Consider the following 17,312-nt stretch of genomic DNA (forward strand, 5'->3'; position numbering starts at 1 on the left):
ATACTTACCATACATAACTACAATTCATTGTTATAACTAGAAATTAGACTTCATACGCATTCATTATACTCATCACACATTCATTATACTCATCACACATTCATTATATTCATCATACATTCATTATACTCATACATTAATTATACTCACCATGCATTCATTCTACTGTCATGCATTCATTATACTCATCACACATTCATTATACTCATCACACATTCATTATACTCATCACACATTCTTTATACTCATCACACATTCATTATACTCATCACGCATTCATTATACCCACCACACATTCATTATACTCATCATACATTTATTACCATACATAACTACAATATATTGTTATAACTAGAAATTAGACTTAATACGCATTCATTATACCACCACACTTTCATTATACTCATCATACATTCAGTACACTCATCATACATTCATTTTACTCATCATACATTCATTATACTCATCATTCATTCATTATACTCATCATACATTCATTATACTCATCATACATTCATTACACTCATCATACATTCATTATACTCATCATACATTCATTATACTCATCATGCATTCATTATACTCATCACACATTCATTATACTCATCACATATTCATTATACTCATCATACATTCATTATACTCATCACACATTCATTATACGCATCACACATTCATTATACTCATCACACATTCATTATATCATTACACATTCATTATACTCATCACACATTCATTATACTCATCATACATTCATTATACTCATCAAATAGTCATTGTAATCATCACTCAATCATTATCCCTACCATACACAAATACAATTGACTGTTATAACTAGACATTATAATCGCTACGCATTCTTTGTACTCTCCACGCATTCATTATACTCATCATCCATCCATTACATTCAGTACTCAATAACTATACTTACCATTCATAAATACAGTTTATTGTTATAACTAGATATTAGTCCGTGTTGAAACACCCATGATTTTGGGTTATAATTAGTACTAGCTATAGATAGATGTCAATGTATTTATCGGTCTATCTATCTGTTTTTATATAGATATGTGAATATATATTTGTATTTATACATATATATACACTTCTATATGTATATACAAATATATCCTTATACTCATCATACATTCCTTATACTCATCCTACATTCCTTATACTCATCATCAATGTATTTATCTGTCTATCTATCTGTTTTTGTATAAATATGTGAATATATATTTGTATATATACATATATATAGACATCTATATGTATATATACATATATATAGACATCTATATGTATATACAAATATATACATATATATTCATCCATTTCGGTTTATTATTCTTCTAATAAGGATCTCGTGAGGAGGTCGAAACATTACGATTTATTTTTATTTCTTACTCTCCTTTTTTCCGTTTCGTATACATACACACACACACATATATATATGCATAAATACTGATATATGTATGCTTGTATACATATATATGCATATGTATATATAAATATACATATATATATACATATGTATATATAAATATACATATATATACATATGTATATATAAATATACATATATACACATATGTATATATAAATATACATATATATACATATGCCTATATAAATATACATATATATATGTATATATACATTGAAGCAGTTTCCTATAACAATCAGTAGGATTTTAACAGGATTTTTTGTAGCCATTAGTCGAGGAATATTAATATTCTATATATACTTTTCATTATGAACACAGGATGTAGTGAAACAAACCGCTGCATCCCTCTCTATTGCCGGTGACGGATCCCGTAGACTTTCGTCGGGAACAGTGATTGCGACTGCCTCTCGGCACCTGAATATACTTTAAAGACTATTGACAATCCTGTGATTGTAGTTTTACCTTTTTATGTTCAGTTTGCACTTTTATGTTTTATGTTCAGTTTGTACTTTTATGATTTATGTTCAGTTTGTACTTTTATGTTTTATGTTCAGTTTGCCCTTCTAGCTTGTGTGATGTGTGTGCATGTGTTGATTCTTTTTCTTTTTATCTCGTCCTCATTATACTTTTTTTTCTTAAGTTACCCCCGTTTTTCCAGTTTTACGTTTTCTTCAGCATTTCCTGTTATTGTTGTTTACTCTTTTATCCCTGTACCTTTATTGCTTTATCACTTCGTAGTGTTTTGGTTATCATTTTATCTTCTAATTATTTTTACTATCCTTATTTAATCATTTACGGGGAAGTTTTAATATAACTTGTTTACAGAGAGCGTGCGCGCCCTCTACCTTTAAAATGGGCCGCACTTTATACTCGGGCTCTCTTTTTTTCTCTTACCTTGAGAGGCTTAACACCTCCTTGAGGGGGATCTGTTTTTGCCGTGTGACTGAGGAGTGGGTGTATGATTTGGCTGCTGATTTTTTGTCGCCTGGATATTTGTAAGTACGTGGCCAAGTGCACATGCTATACATACAAACTGAATAAAGATAATCCGGTGCCTAAATAAATGTATAAATGATCAGAATTCTCTTGTTTGCCCCCCACCCTCAGTCATTTTTATTTGTTCATGATTCTCTGCTGTTTTACCTATTTCATTGTTTTATCCGTGCCTTTTTCTTTTCTTTTTTTTATTTTATCTTACCCAGTACCTGTTTTTATGGTTTTAAAATATAAGAACAAAGAGTCAGACTCGGGGACGCAATCACCCAAACGAGACTAAAGAATAAGGTTGGCAGTACTGCAGCCCTTCACCCTGGCACGCCCGCTACCGCTAGCCAGGGGCGTTGCAAATCACTACACAGGACATACCTTTCACATACAATACATTCAGTTTGCATACATACCATGCATTCAGTATACATACCACAAACTCATTATACTCACCATACATTCATTATACTTACCGCACATCCATTATACATAGCTACAATTTATCATGTATATCAAACATCTTTTTATGCATAGATACAATTCATCATACATATCACACAAACATGACTAAAATTTATTGCTATAACTAACGCCCTTCTCCCGGTGACTTCGGGATATAATTAGCTCTTGTTTAGATCTCAGTGTCTGTATATGTCTATCTATCTATGTATATATATATATATATATATATATATATATATATACAAATGCATACATTTATATATACACATAAATATACATATTTAAGTATATTTATACATATATATAAATATACATAGATAAGTATCTATATATGTAAATATACATAGATAAATATCTATATATGTAAATATACATAGATAAGATAGATAACTGGATTTTTTTGTAGCTATTCGTCGATGAATATTAATAAATGTTGAACCCATAAACAAACTAATTCACATTAAAAAATGGCTACGGTGGATATAAGGACTTCTGGAGAAGTATAAAATGTTCCATACATTTACATTATGCGTTTCATTATACATACTATTCATGTCATTATGCACAGGACATTCCATTCACATACAGTACATTCGGTTAGCATACAAACTAAACATTCATTATAAATACCACATTCATTTCACATACATCACACTCATTATACATAAATACAACTTATACATATTACACATTCATTATACCTAACTATAATTTATTATACGTATCACACATTTATTATATCTAAATACAGTTTATTATAACTAGGTTTTAGCCTGCGTTGAAACACCCTTGTTCCCAATGGCTTTCGGATGTAATTAGTTCTAGATCACATGTGTATGCCGAGTTTCTTTGGGACATATTCTTACAAAAGATCAGATCACCCCTTTCATGAACATAACTCATCTGTGTAACAGTCAGACATAACAATTAGTAAGAATTTGAACTTGAAACTTTTTGCTCTGTGGACAGCCCTCTCTTTCCTTGCATCAAGTGAAGGACTTCGGCCAGACTTACCTGTGAAGGTGTGTCAAGATGTATCTTCTTACGTGTCTTTGACAAATACTCGACTGCAAAAAAGGACTGCTCTCTCCACTGTCACTCTCCTACATGTTATACCTACCTATGTTAGCGTTACCACTACGAATTGTGTGCCTTACGTTATTACTCACACAGAAACGGTATCTCGATATCAGGTGCCACAGCTGGTTTACTCCACAGAGTACGTTACCCAGATGAAGATCAAACAGAAGAATCGTGCATACACTTATACCAGCTATCAGCCCGAAACCATCAGCATTACATACTCGGCTACCAGATCTTGAAGAGCACGTGACACAAGCAGTAGGAACAACTACTGCCACGACTCTATCAACGGTATCTGTTGTGAAGACTCTCACCGCCTCCATTACAACCACTGCAACGTATACTCAAATCGATGTCTACACTTCCATCACATACTTACCTGTATATGTGACTACGACCATGACTAACGCCTGGCCAATCCTCAAGACAGTATACCAAACTGAATACATTAAAGAAGCCGTTGATTACGTGACAACGATTATGGAGACATTAGTCGAGGGATATCAATAAATGCTGCTTTAATTCATAAATAGTTTCAATTACATCACTATCAACACTACTGATTACGGAAGATAGATATAATATTTCTATATATACTTTTCATTATGAACACAGGGAAAACCTTTCACATACAGTACATTCAGTTTGCATATATACCATGCATTCAGTATACATACCACAAACTCATTATACTCACCATACATTCATAAAATTTATTGCTATAACTACCCTCCGTTGAAACGCCTTGTCCCGGTGACTTTAGGATATAATTAGCTCATGTTTAGATCCCAGTGTCTGTATCTATCTGTCTATCTACATACATATGTGTATATATATATACAAATACATAAATTTATATTTACACATAATCATGCATATTTAAGTATATATACCTTATATAAACATACATAGATAAATATTTATATACAAATATACATAGATAAATATTTATATATATGAATATACATAGGTAAGTATATATACATATATAAGTATGTATATATACATATATACACTGAAACAGTTTTCCATAATAATCAGTATAACTTAACATGATATTTTTCCGCACATTCATTTTACACACCGCACATTCATTATAGTTACCGCACATTCACTATACACACCGCGCACTCATTCGACTTACTACGCATTAATTAAACTAGCTACGCATTCTGTATACTCACCACGCATTCATAATACTCGCCATGCATTCATTATACTCACCACACATTCATTATACTCATCACTCAGTCATTATACTTACCATACATAACTACAATTTATTGTTATAACTAGAAATTAGATTTGATACGCATTCATTATACTCATCATACATTCATTATACTCATCATACATTTATTATACTCATCATACATTCATTATACTCATCACACATTCATTATACTCATCACACATTCCTTATACTCATCACATATTCACTATACTCATCACATTCATTATACTCATCATGCATTTATTATACTCATCACACATTCATTATACTCATCACATGCATTATACTCATCATATATTCATTATACTCATCATACATTCATTGTACTCACCAAATAGTCATTATACTCATCACACATTCATTATACTCATCACACATTTATTATACTCATCACACATTCATTATACTCATCATATATTCATTATACTCACCACACATTCATTATACTCACCACATAGTCATTGTACTCATCACTCAATCATTATCCTTACCATACACAAATACAATTTATTGTTATAACTAGACATAATCGCTACACATTCCTTATACTCTCCACGCATTCATTATACTCATCATCCATCCATTACATTCATTACTCAGTAATTATACTTACCATACATAAGTACAGTTTATTGTTATAACTAGATATTAACCCTTGTTGAAACACCCATGATTTTGGGTTATAATTAGTACTAGCTATAGATAGATGTCAATGTATTTATCTGTCTATCTATCTGTTTTTATATAAATATGTGAATATATATTTGTATTTATACATATATATAGACATCTATATGTATATACAAATATATAAATATATATTCATCCATTTCTGCTTATTATTCGTCTAAGAAGGAACTCGTGAGGAGGTCGAAACATTACGATTTATTTTCATTTCTTACTCTGCTGTTTTCCTTTTCGTATACATACACACACAAACATATATATGCATAAATACTTATATATGTATGCTTGTATACATATATATACATATGTATATATAAATATACATATGTATATATAAATGTACATATATATACATATGTATATATAAATATACATATATATACATATGTATATAAATATATATACATATGTATATATAAATATACATATTTATGTATATATACATTGAAGCAGTTTGCCATAACAATCAGTAGGATTTTAACAGGATTTTTTGTAGCTATTTGTCGAGGAATATTGATAAATGTTGAACCCATAAACAAATTAATTTACATAAAAAAATGGCTACGGTGGATATAAGGACTTCTTGAGAAATATAAAATGCTCCATACATTTACATATATATAGTATCTCAATATCAGGCACCAAAGCTGGCTTACTCCACATATTACGTCACCCATCTAATGATCAAAGAGAAGAATCGGGCAGACACTTATACCAGATTTTAACCCGAAACCATCAGCATTACATACTCGGCTACCGATCTTGAAGAGCACGTGACACAAGTTATAGGGACAACTGCTGCCACGACTCATCATACATTCATTATACTCATCATGCATTCATTATACTCATCATACATTCATTATACTCATCATACATTCATTATACTCATCATACATTCATTATACTCATCATACATTCATTATACTCATCATACATTCATTATACTCATCATACATTCATTATACTCATCATACATTCATTATACTCATCACACATTCATTATACTCATCATATATTCATTATACTCACCACACATTCATTATACTCACCACATAGTCATTGTACTCATCACTCAATCATTATCCTTACCATACACAAATACAATTTATTGTTATAACTAGACATTATAATCGCTACGCATTCTTTATACTCTCCACGCATTCATCATACTCATCATCCATCCATTACATTCATTACTCAGGAATTATACTTACCATACATAAGTACAATTTATTCTTATAACTAGATATTAGCCCGTGTTGAAACACCCATGATTTTGGGTTATAATTAGTACTAGCTATAGATAGATGTCAATGTATTTATCTGTCTATCTATCTGTTTTTATATAAATATGTGAATATATATTTGTATATACATATATATAGACATCTATATGTATATACAAATATATAAATATATATCCATCCATTTCGGTTTATTATTCGTCTAAGAAGGAACTCGTGAGGAGGTCGAAACATTACGATTTATTTTCATTTCTTACTCTGCTGTTTTCCTTTTCATATACATACACACATATATATGCATAAATACTTAGATATGTATGCGTGTATACATATATATATATATAAATATACATATGCATATATAAATATACATATATATAAATATATACATATATATATAAATATACATATATATATACATATATATATATATCTATGTATATGTGAATATACATATATATACATATGTATATAATATAATATATACATGTATATAATACATTATATACATATTATATAATATACATATATAATACATATGTATAAAATAAATATACATAATATATACAATTTGTATATTAAATAACATATATATACATGACTATATAAATATACATATATATACAAAATGTATATTTTTTTAAAAAAAATTTTTTTCTAAAAAAACAAAAATAAAAAAAAAAAAACAAAAATTTTTTTAAAAAAAAAAAAAAAAAAAAATTTTTTTTTTTTTTTTAAATATAATTATATAAATAAAATATTATAATTTTCAATTTAAATATACTTTATGAAATTTTAAAAATATACATATAAAATTAAAATTTTATTTTTTAAATTTAATATATAACATATGTTATATAAATTTTACATATATTATTAGATAAAAATTAATTATTTAAAACCCCATGTTTTAAAATTTTTTACATTTTTGGGATATTTAAATAAATTTAAAAACCCATAAAAAAATTTAAAATTTTAATAAAAAAGGGTATATTAAACTTTTAAATATAAAATGTTAAAATACATTTAAAACATTTTTTCTTTCATTAAAAAATTTTGTTATAAAATATATCATTAAACAAGAATTAAATTACATAAAATACATTAAATTTCTTAATACAAATTCATATAAATAACATTATTTACAAAATCATAAAAAATTATAAATAAATACAAATTTATACATATTACAAAATTTCATTTATACCAAAACCTAAATTTTTTAAAATTAACCATTTTAACAAATTTCATTTATATCTAAATAAAATTTTTATATTAAAAAACTATTATTATTTTTCTTAAAAAACCCCTTTAATATTCATTAATTAGTTTGATCTCATTTTAAACCGGGTTTTTTGGGGCTTTTCCAAAAAAAAAAAAGTTAAACCCCTTAAAAAAAATTTAATTTCATTTTGTACGGTGGAATAAAAATTAGGTAAAAATTTAATTTTTAAATTTTTGGGTTTTCTTAACACCCCATTCTTTCTTTGCACAAAGAAACTTCCCCGATTCCCTTAATTTGTTCTCAAATTTTTCTTCCACTTTTTTTGGGACAAACATAATTTAAAAAATTTCAACTTACTTTCAACTTTTCCCCTCTATAATTTTTACCCCCTACCCTTTATTTACTAAATACGAATTTGGTTTCCCTTTCGTTTTAACCACCCGGAAAACTTTCTTAATTTATTCAGACCACAGCGGTTTTTTTGGGGGAAATTTTTAAACGTCAGAAAAACCCCCTTAATAAACAAAAGGAACGGGCATAACTTTATAAAGTTTTAACCCTAAAAACCTTCCCCTTTACATCTCGGTTTCACCTTGAAGAACCGGCCAATTTGTAGGGAAAAATTTACCAAGGGTTCTTTAAAAACCCTCCTTTTGGAAAGGACTTTCCCTTTCCCCCATTCAAAACCCTTTAACCCTTTTTACTTCCAAGTTGTGTCCTTACCTTTCTTTCCACAATAAATTACCCCGAAGGGGTTTTATTTTACGACCAACTAAGTTGGGAAATCCCAAACATTATACCAGCTAATACCTTAAAGAAAACCCTTAATTACGTGGCCCCGGTTTGGGAAGACCACTGCAAAATTGTAAAAATATGCCAATTTTATCAAGGGTATCTTTAAATCTCCCCCTTTAATTCAAAATTCAAACATATATAAAAACGACTCATTTCTAATTTTATTCCCTTTTATTATGAAAAACAGGGCAACCTTCAAACAGTAAAAATTTCTTTAAAAAGCCTTTGATTTACCAAAAACTTTTAACTCACCAAAACATTCATACTTATTTTGCCAAATAAATTAAATGCTTTTTTAAAATTTTTCAAAAAAGAAATTCTTTATACCAAATTTACCAATTTATCTTTTTTAAAAAGGGGGATACCCAAAATACAACTTCATTTGAACATTCACACGAACATCCCAAAAATTTTTTCATACTACTTCCTTTTAAAACGCCCTTCCCTTTACTTTTATAAATTAGCTTCTTTTTAATCCAATTTTTTCTTTATCAAATGTTTTATATAATACAAACATACATAAACAACATAAAAAAAGTTTATTTATATACCTTTTAAAATTTTCCCTTAGGGATAAATTTATTTTTTTAAAATTCTGTAACTGTTTTAAATTTATTTTACTGATAAATAAAATAAATAAATATACATAAAAAATATTTATAATATATATAAATATACTTTAGATAAATATTTATTATATAAAAATATACTTTAGAAAAAATTTTATATATTAAAAATTATACATAGAAAAATATTTATAATATAAATTTAAAATGAAAAATTATTTTTTAATATAAAAAATATAAAGATTAAATAATACTTATTTACAAAATTCCCAAAATAAAATTTTATTATAAAATATACATAAAAAAGTTTTAAACAAAAAGTATGATAACATAATTTTTGATTTTTAGTGGTTTTAAAAATACATACCCACATTTTTAAAAAATTTTAATGCAATCATTGGAAAAAAAACCCTTTGCAAAACCCAAAATTTTGAATTTTAAAAAAAATGAATTTTTTTCCGGTTAGGGATTCTAAACATTTTAACTTTTTAAACCATAAATTGCAATTTATCTTTTAAAAAGTGAAAAGGGGATTTTTTTTAAAAAAACCCTTGAATAGATTTAAAACGGATTGGTCCTCCCAAAATTTTGGGGTTTAAAAGGTTGGGGTTTAATATATAGGAAACCATATTTTTAAAAAAAGAAAAAGATGGGATTTTTTTTAAAAAATATACATCAGATTAATTACATTTCCTTATATATATTGTTTTTTATAATTATATTAAAATATATATTAAATATGGTAAAAATTAGATAAAAAGGTATATATTTAAAAATTAAACTACATATATTTTAAAATAATATATTATATATATATTATTAGTAAAAATTTTAAATATAATAGGGTAATACCCTACAAAATATTTTAGATATCTAATATATATAAAAATATTTTTTATTAGATGGGATTTTATATTTATATATATAAAATAAATATTTATATAATAGATAGTATTTTATATTAAATAAATTTTATATATATTAGTTTAAAAATATTGATGTACCCCAATTTTTAATTTTCCCCATGAAAAAGGGTTTTCGGGGGTTGAGCACTAAACCCTTGGACCCTCGTTGGGGCCCCCAAGTTCCCCCCCCCCCGGGAAAGTCAAAAACCCGGGGCCGTGACGCGGCCGAACCCGGGAAAGGGGAACACCCCTTAAAACCAACCAAGGGGTTCGAGGGGAAATACCCCGTGGAAATGTTGGCGGAAAAAAACCCGGTTTAAACATTTAATATATTAATATATTAAATATATATTATAATAAAGGCTTTTAAAAAAAATAATATTATTTATATATATATATATTTTATTTTATAATATAATAATATAAAATTTTTTTATTTATTTTATATAAAATTAAAAAAATTGGTTTAAAACATTTAAAAATTATATATATTAAATATAAAATAATTAATATAATATATATAAAATTTTAAATATATATATATATATATATATTATAAAAATATATAATACAAATTTTTCAGATTAAATTTTTAACTTTATCCAATTTTTTTTTGGGCCCATCACTGATGTGGTGTTTGACGAACTACTTCGACTTGAAAATATTTTTTTGGGCGGGTCTTTTATTGGTGGCAAACCCCATAAAACCCCCCCCCCCCCCCCAGTGGGTTGGGCAATTGAGTGAATTTCCCTTTCCCAAAGGGGGAACAATGGGATATGGTTTATATATATATAATAATATAAAATATATATATATAAATATTTTATTAAAATATATATGTATATTTTGTGTTGTGTGGTGGGGTTTATAACGTTTTTTGTATATGGTTTTATACATACATATAATCCATATATATGGGGATAATGCATTACAATTTTACGTTGAAATGTGTGTACAAAATATATAGGGCATAAAACCATATACATTATATATTTATATATATAATATATATATATATATTATATAAAATATATATATCTAATATAAAATTTTAATACATTGCATAATTTTTAAAAAATATTTTGTAAATATATGTAGAGTATTTTATTTTAATATATAATATAAAATATATAATATATAAAATATTTTTTGTGTGTGTGTGTGTGTGTTTTGGGTGTGTGGTGTGTTTTGGGGTTATATGCTTTAATTTTATAAAGCATCCCTACTTTAAAACATACAAATACATATATATTTTAATATTTTATATATAAAATTATAAAATATTTTAAATATAAAAATATAAAATAAAATATAAAAAGAAAAAAAAAAAAAAGCGGTTTGGGGTAAAGGTAAACTGAAAGTAAAATTTTATTTTTATTTCAGTAAAAAAACATTAAAAAAATTTCGAATTTTTCGACTCATCTCCCTGCTTGTGGAGGAGGGCTGGGGGGTACGGGCAGTGAGGGCCCACCGTTTACCCCCAAACCCGCCAAATCTGATTTTAATGATTTCCCCTTCCCGAATGAAAATTTAAAATCCCCCCTAGGGCATTTTCCCCAAATAAAAAAGGGAATTTGAAAAGCCAAAACCCCAAAAATGCAATGGGAAGTTTTGACCCCGTCCGAAGAAAAAAAAAATTAGTAGGGTGGTTCTTTACTGATGAGGGGATAAGATGTATTGAGGGCCATCTGAGCAAAACCCCCAATTGTTCTTCCCATTTTTTGGGGGTTGTTTAAAACCAAATAGGGCCAAGGGTGGTTTTTCAGTGTCCTGTGAACCCGCTCTCCCACAACTTTTGGGAATTCTGGGGGGTAGCAGTGGTTAGTTAAGGGTTTGAATGGTTTTTTGGTTTCACACATTTTTCCCCAAAAAAGTCACGTTAATTCCCGTCCTCGGGTCACTTACCACTTAAAGGGTGGAAAAGCCAAAGCTAGGGGACAAAAAGAGTAAAAGCATTACCACTTTTTCCACTGCCCCTTAAATAAAAGGTTTTGCAAAGAATGCTTTATTTCGGAATATGATCTACAATTTTTCAAAATTCCTTTTATTCAAGAGGTCTAGTATTTTTGGAAATTTTTTTTTTTTTTTTTTTTTTTTTTTTAAAACTTTTAACCTTTTTGCCTTTTGACTGCACCCTTTCTTTTTCTGCAGGGGGCCCACATTTAGCAATTTTTTTTTCGGTCTTGGCGATGCATTCCCGCAGGGAAAAAAAAAGTTCTCGGCTCCCGGAAAAATAAGTTTTCAAAATTAGGATGAGCACCCAGTTAGCTGTCTTTAAAATAGTAGTGGAAAAAGTGATTGGGAAGAACAAACTGGTATTTATTGACCCAACTTTTTGTGCCCTTCACGTGGTAAAAATACATTTTTAATTCTTTAAAAGGGTCATCCTTCCCAAAGTTTGTTTCGGGGGGAAAAGTACCACCTCTAAAAGAAATTTTATAATTTCCAGCCCAAGCTGTATCCTTTAGCTGCTTGTCATTTTCCCTTAAAGGGCGTAAAAAAGGTTTTGGGGTCCGCGGGAGGCCCCAAATGGTTTCTAACTGTTACGGGAAGAGTGCTGACAACAGCATTTCAGGGAAAGGCATTGATATGAAATGAGATTTCCCTTTGGTCATGAATAATGTTGAATGGTACAAAATTTAAAATTCCCTACAGCAAAACCTGGGCTACTCTTCCCTTTACTCGTGGCCCTTTGGGAAAATATATAACACAGGGTGATGAAAAGTAAACAATTTTTAATCTCACGTTGAAACAAATAGGCATCAAGTGTTTCATTTGCTAAAGACAACAGCCATGGCCCCCCTTTGTCAGTCGTGGAGACTTCAACTCTCCCACCACGAAGCTTACAAAAGGAAAAAATAAGCGTTTGGGTGTTCCCCAAAAAGTTGTTTGGTTGTTTTTAAATCCAAATCCCATCGGGGGTGTTAAAAAAAAAATTGGAAAAAAAGGAATTTGAAGCGGTCTTTTAATATTGACGTAAAAAATTAAAGGATTCTCGCACTCTGGTTTTCCAAAACGAAAACGATCCCCCTTTTTTATTTAGATTAGTGACCCGGGGCTGAAAACCTCACTAAACCCTTTTTCACTAAAAAATTTCGGGCCACCCTCAAAAAAGCCCCCCATTTTCCCTTTACAGTGTTGGGAAAGTTAGAGATTTTTGGATGGCTCAATTTTTTTAAAAGATTAGGCTTTATCCCTTGAGCTGACAAACATACCCAGGAAGCTAACTTTTGTTTTGCCAAAAGGGGACCTTGGGGAAAGAGACATTTTAAAGCCTGTCCTTTCCCAGATAGCTAGGAAGTCCTCCAGGTCACCCCCAAAGTGTGCCCCATTTCCAGCACTAGGAAAAATTTACTTTAAATGGGAGAAAGCTTTACTGCTTTTTGGCCCCAAAGTTACTGGAGCCAAGCATTATTCAGACCCTTTGTAATGTAGAACCCTTTTTGATGGACCACAAAGCAATTCAGACAAACTCCCAAAAAACCCTCTTCCATCTGGGGAAGGCTTTTTAGGCCGGGTCTTTCTGGCAAAAGTTCAATGGACCAAATGCATCTCGTGCATCAAGGGGTGGTAAAAAAATTTTCCCACCCCCCTTTGTGGGTCTATTGTGCTATTTATTCGAAGTATAGGATAATCAGAACGGGTTGCTGAATTCACTTTTCTAAAATCCATGCCAAAAAACCCCAGTTCCCATTTGGCTTTCGCACCAGAAAAAACAGGTTTTTCCAAAACTGGGCTGCGATGGTTGAAAACACGTCCCTTTCCCCCAAATAATATATATTTTTTTTTTGTGTGGGGTGTGTGTGGTTTTTGTGTGTGTGTTGGTGTGTGGGGTGTGGTGTGGGTTTTGGGGTTTTGTGAAAAAAAATTTCAGAAAACACCACTCACCCCTCTCCTCTCTCTCTCTCTCCCCTCTCTTCTTCCCCTCTCCCCTCTCCCCTTTTCTCTTTTCCCCTCTCTCTCTCTCTCTATCACGGAAAACCCATACAGGGGGGGTAAAATGTAATATAGTATTTATATATTTTTATTTTTTCCGGGGGACACACACCCCCACACAACACACACACACACAACACAAACCACACCCAAAAAAAAAAAAAACAAAAAAAATTTTTTTTTTTTTATAAATATTTTATTTTTCTAGTGTTCTAACCTACGACCCGGTCCCCTTTTTGGGATCCCTTTTTTTTTTGGGTCTTTTATTTTTCTGTTGATTTTTACTTTACCCTGTCCAGTCATTCCCCCGGGAGTGAGGGCTAGTTCCTGAGATGTCGGGCCCTAAAAAAAAACAAGGGGATTTTATATATGTATTATAATTAAAATATATATTATATTAATATAAAATATATATATATATATTATATATATAAAAAAAAAAACACACACACAAAAACCACACAACAATATATTATTAAAAATTTTATTTTATATATATATATATTTATATATATATATATATATATATAAAATTTTATATATATAAATTAAGTACTTTCGTGAAGGGTGGAAGTGGAGGGGTGACAGGAATAAAAAAGCCATCCCCGCTTGTTTTAGTAAGAGGTGCTGTACTGGGCCCTTTTTCTACCCTGTCCCCTTTATTCATTTTTCAGATCCAAATTTAAACAAAATAAGTGTTTTATTAATTTTGTGTGTGTTTTTTGTGTTTTTGTGTGTTTTTTTTTTTTTTTTTTTTTTTTTTGTGTGTTGTGTGTGGGGTGTTTTTTGTGTGTTTTTTGTGTGTTTTTGGGGGTGGGTGTGTGTGTGTGTGTGTGTTTGTGGTTGTGTGTGGGGGTGTTTTGTGTGTGGTGTGTGGTTTTGGTTTTGTGTGTTTTGTGGTGGTGTGTGTTTTGTGTGTGTGTGTTGTGTGTTGTGTGTTTTTTTGTGTGTGTTTTGTTGGGGTTTTGGTGTGTGTGTGTGTGTTGTGTGTGGTGTTTTGTGTGTGGTTGTGTGTGTGTTGTGTGTTTTTTTTTGTTGTGTTGTTGTGTGTTTTGGGGTGTGTGTGTGTGTGTGTGTGTGTGTTTGTTTGTGTGGGGTTTTGTGTGTGTGTTTTTGGGGGTTTTGTGTGTGTGTTTTTGTGTGTTGTGTTCTTTCGTTTTGTGTGTGTGTGTGTGTGTGTGTGTGTGTGTTGGGGGGTTTTTTGGGGTTTGTTTTTTAACCACCATTTTTTGGGCTTTAACAAACCAAATTTATTCCCCTTAGGAAATCAATTTATTATTAAAATGTTTTTATTTGGCACCCCTTTATTGGTGTTTTCTTAAAAGATTTAGCCGCCAAATACTTTTAGAGAGATATTTGTCCTTGCTTAACAAACGGAGATTTCCTCTCGATATATCGCTTTTTCATGAGAGCGTCAGTGCGAAAGCACTTTTCGGTAAGTATATAATAAAAATATATATATATATATTAAAAATTTTTTATATATATATTTTTATATACATAAAACGTAAAAACATATTTTGTGTGTGTGTGTGTGTACATAAAAATTTTATATATAGTTTATATATATATAAAATATATATATTATATAATCCCCCTAACATATAAATTACCCTACATAAATCTATTTCACAGTTTTTAATACAAAAACACACACAACCACACACACCACCACACACACACACACACACACACAAAAATATTATATATATTTTTAATATATATATAAAAATATTTATTTTATTTTATTAAAAATAATTTTATATAATTAATTTTTATATATTATATATAATTTTTATAAATATAAATAAAAAATATATATATATATATATTTTATATATTTATATAATTATATATTCTTTTTATATAAAAATATATGTTTTTTATATAAATAAATTTTATTGAATTAAAATTATATAATAATTTTAATTTTATAAAATATAGGGATGTATGTATGTATAACAAAAATATATACACAGATTACATACAATATGTATATTTTAATATAAATAAAGTATTTAAAATATACGCAAAGAATTTTATTTCACCGTATTCCTACATATATGTAATTCAAAATTTCGTATGTCCATAAAGAATATATACAAAGCACACAAAAATATATATATTTGAAAAATATATATAAAAATATATATATATATAAAAAAACACAACACACACACCCACACACACACACACACACACACACACAACAATAATAATATATATATATATATATATAAAATATATATATATTAACAATATTATATGTAGTATGTATGGGATGTAGGGATGTTTGTTTTTTATGTATTTATCTATTTATCCACACGCCCCCCCACACCACACACACACACAACCCCCACACACACACACACACACACACACAACACAAAACACACACACACAAAACACACACACACACCCCACACACACACCAAAACCCCAAGAAAAAAATTATATATATATATATATATATTAATATATATATATATATTTTTTTTTTTTTCGGGGGGGGGTGTGTGTGTGTGTGTGTGTGGTTGTGTACGTATATATACGTATAGATATATGCTTTTCCCTACTTTTAAAATGAATGTGTAGTTTAATTTTGTATGTAAAAATATCATTTAGTACGTATTTCATATATCGCTTTTAGGGGCGCTTTTCCCTGTAAATTGGGTTTTTAAAAATTTGATTAAAAAGATGGAAATGTGCTCGATAAAAAAAATAAAAAAATAAATAAA

The 17,312-nt window shown here is 29.0% G+C and overlaps 1 protein-coding gene and 1 pseudogene across 1 annotated transcript in view; both read left to right on the forward strand.

Annotated features, from left to right (window-relative positions):
• The window catches only part of LOC119584767, an 85,502-nt gene that overhangs the window by 53,950 nt on the left and 14,240 nt on the right, over window positions 1-17,312 (forward strand). The window lies entirely within an intron of this gene.
• LOC119584766 lies at window positions 3,364-4,489 on the forward strand (annotated as a pseudogene).

Source organism: Penaeus monodon, chromosome 18, assembly GCF_015228065.2.
Source record: "Penaeus monodon isolate SGIC_2016 chromosome 18, NSTDA_Pmon_1, whole genome shotgun sequence".
Classification (NCBI taxonomy): domain Eukaryota; kingdom Metazoa; phylum Arthropoda; class Malacostraca; order Decapoda; family Penaeidae; genus Penaeus; species Penaeus monodon.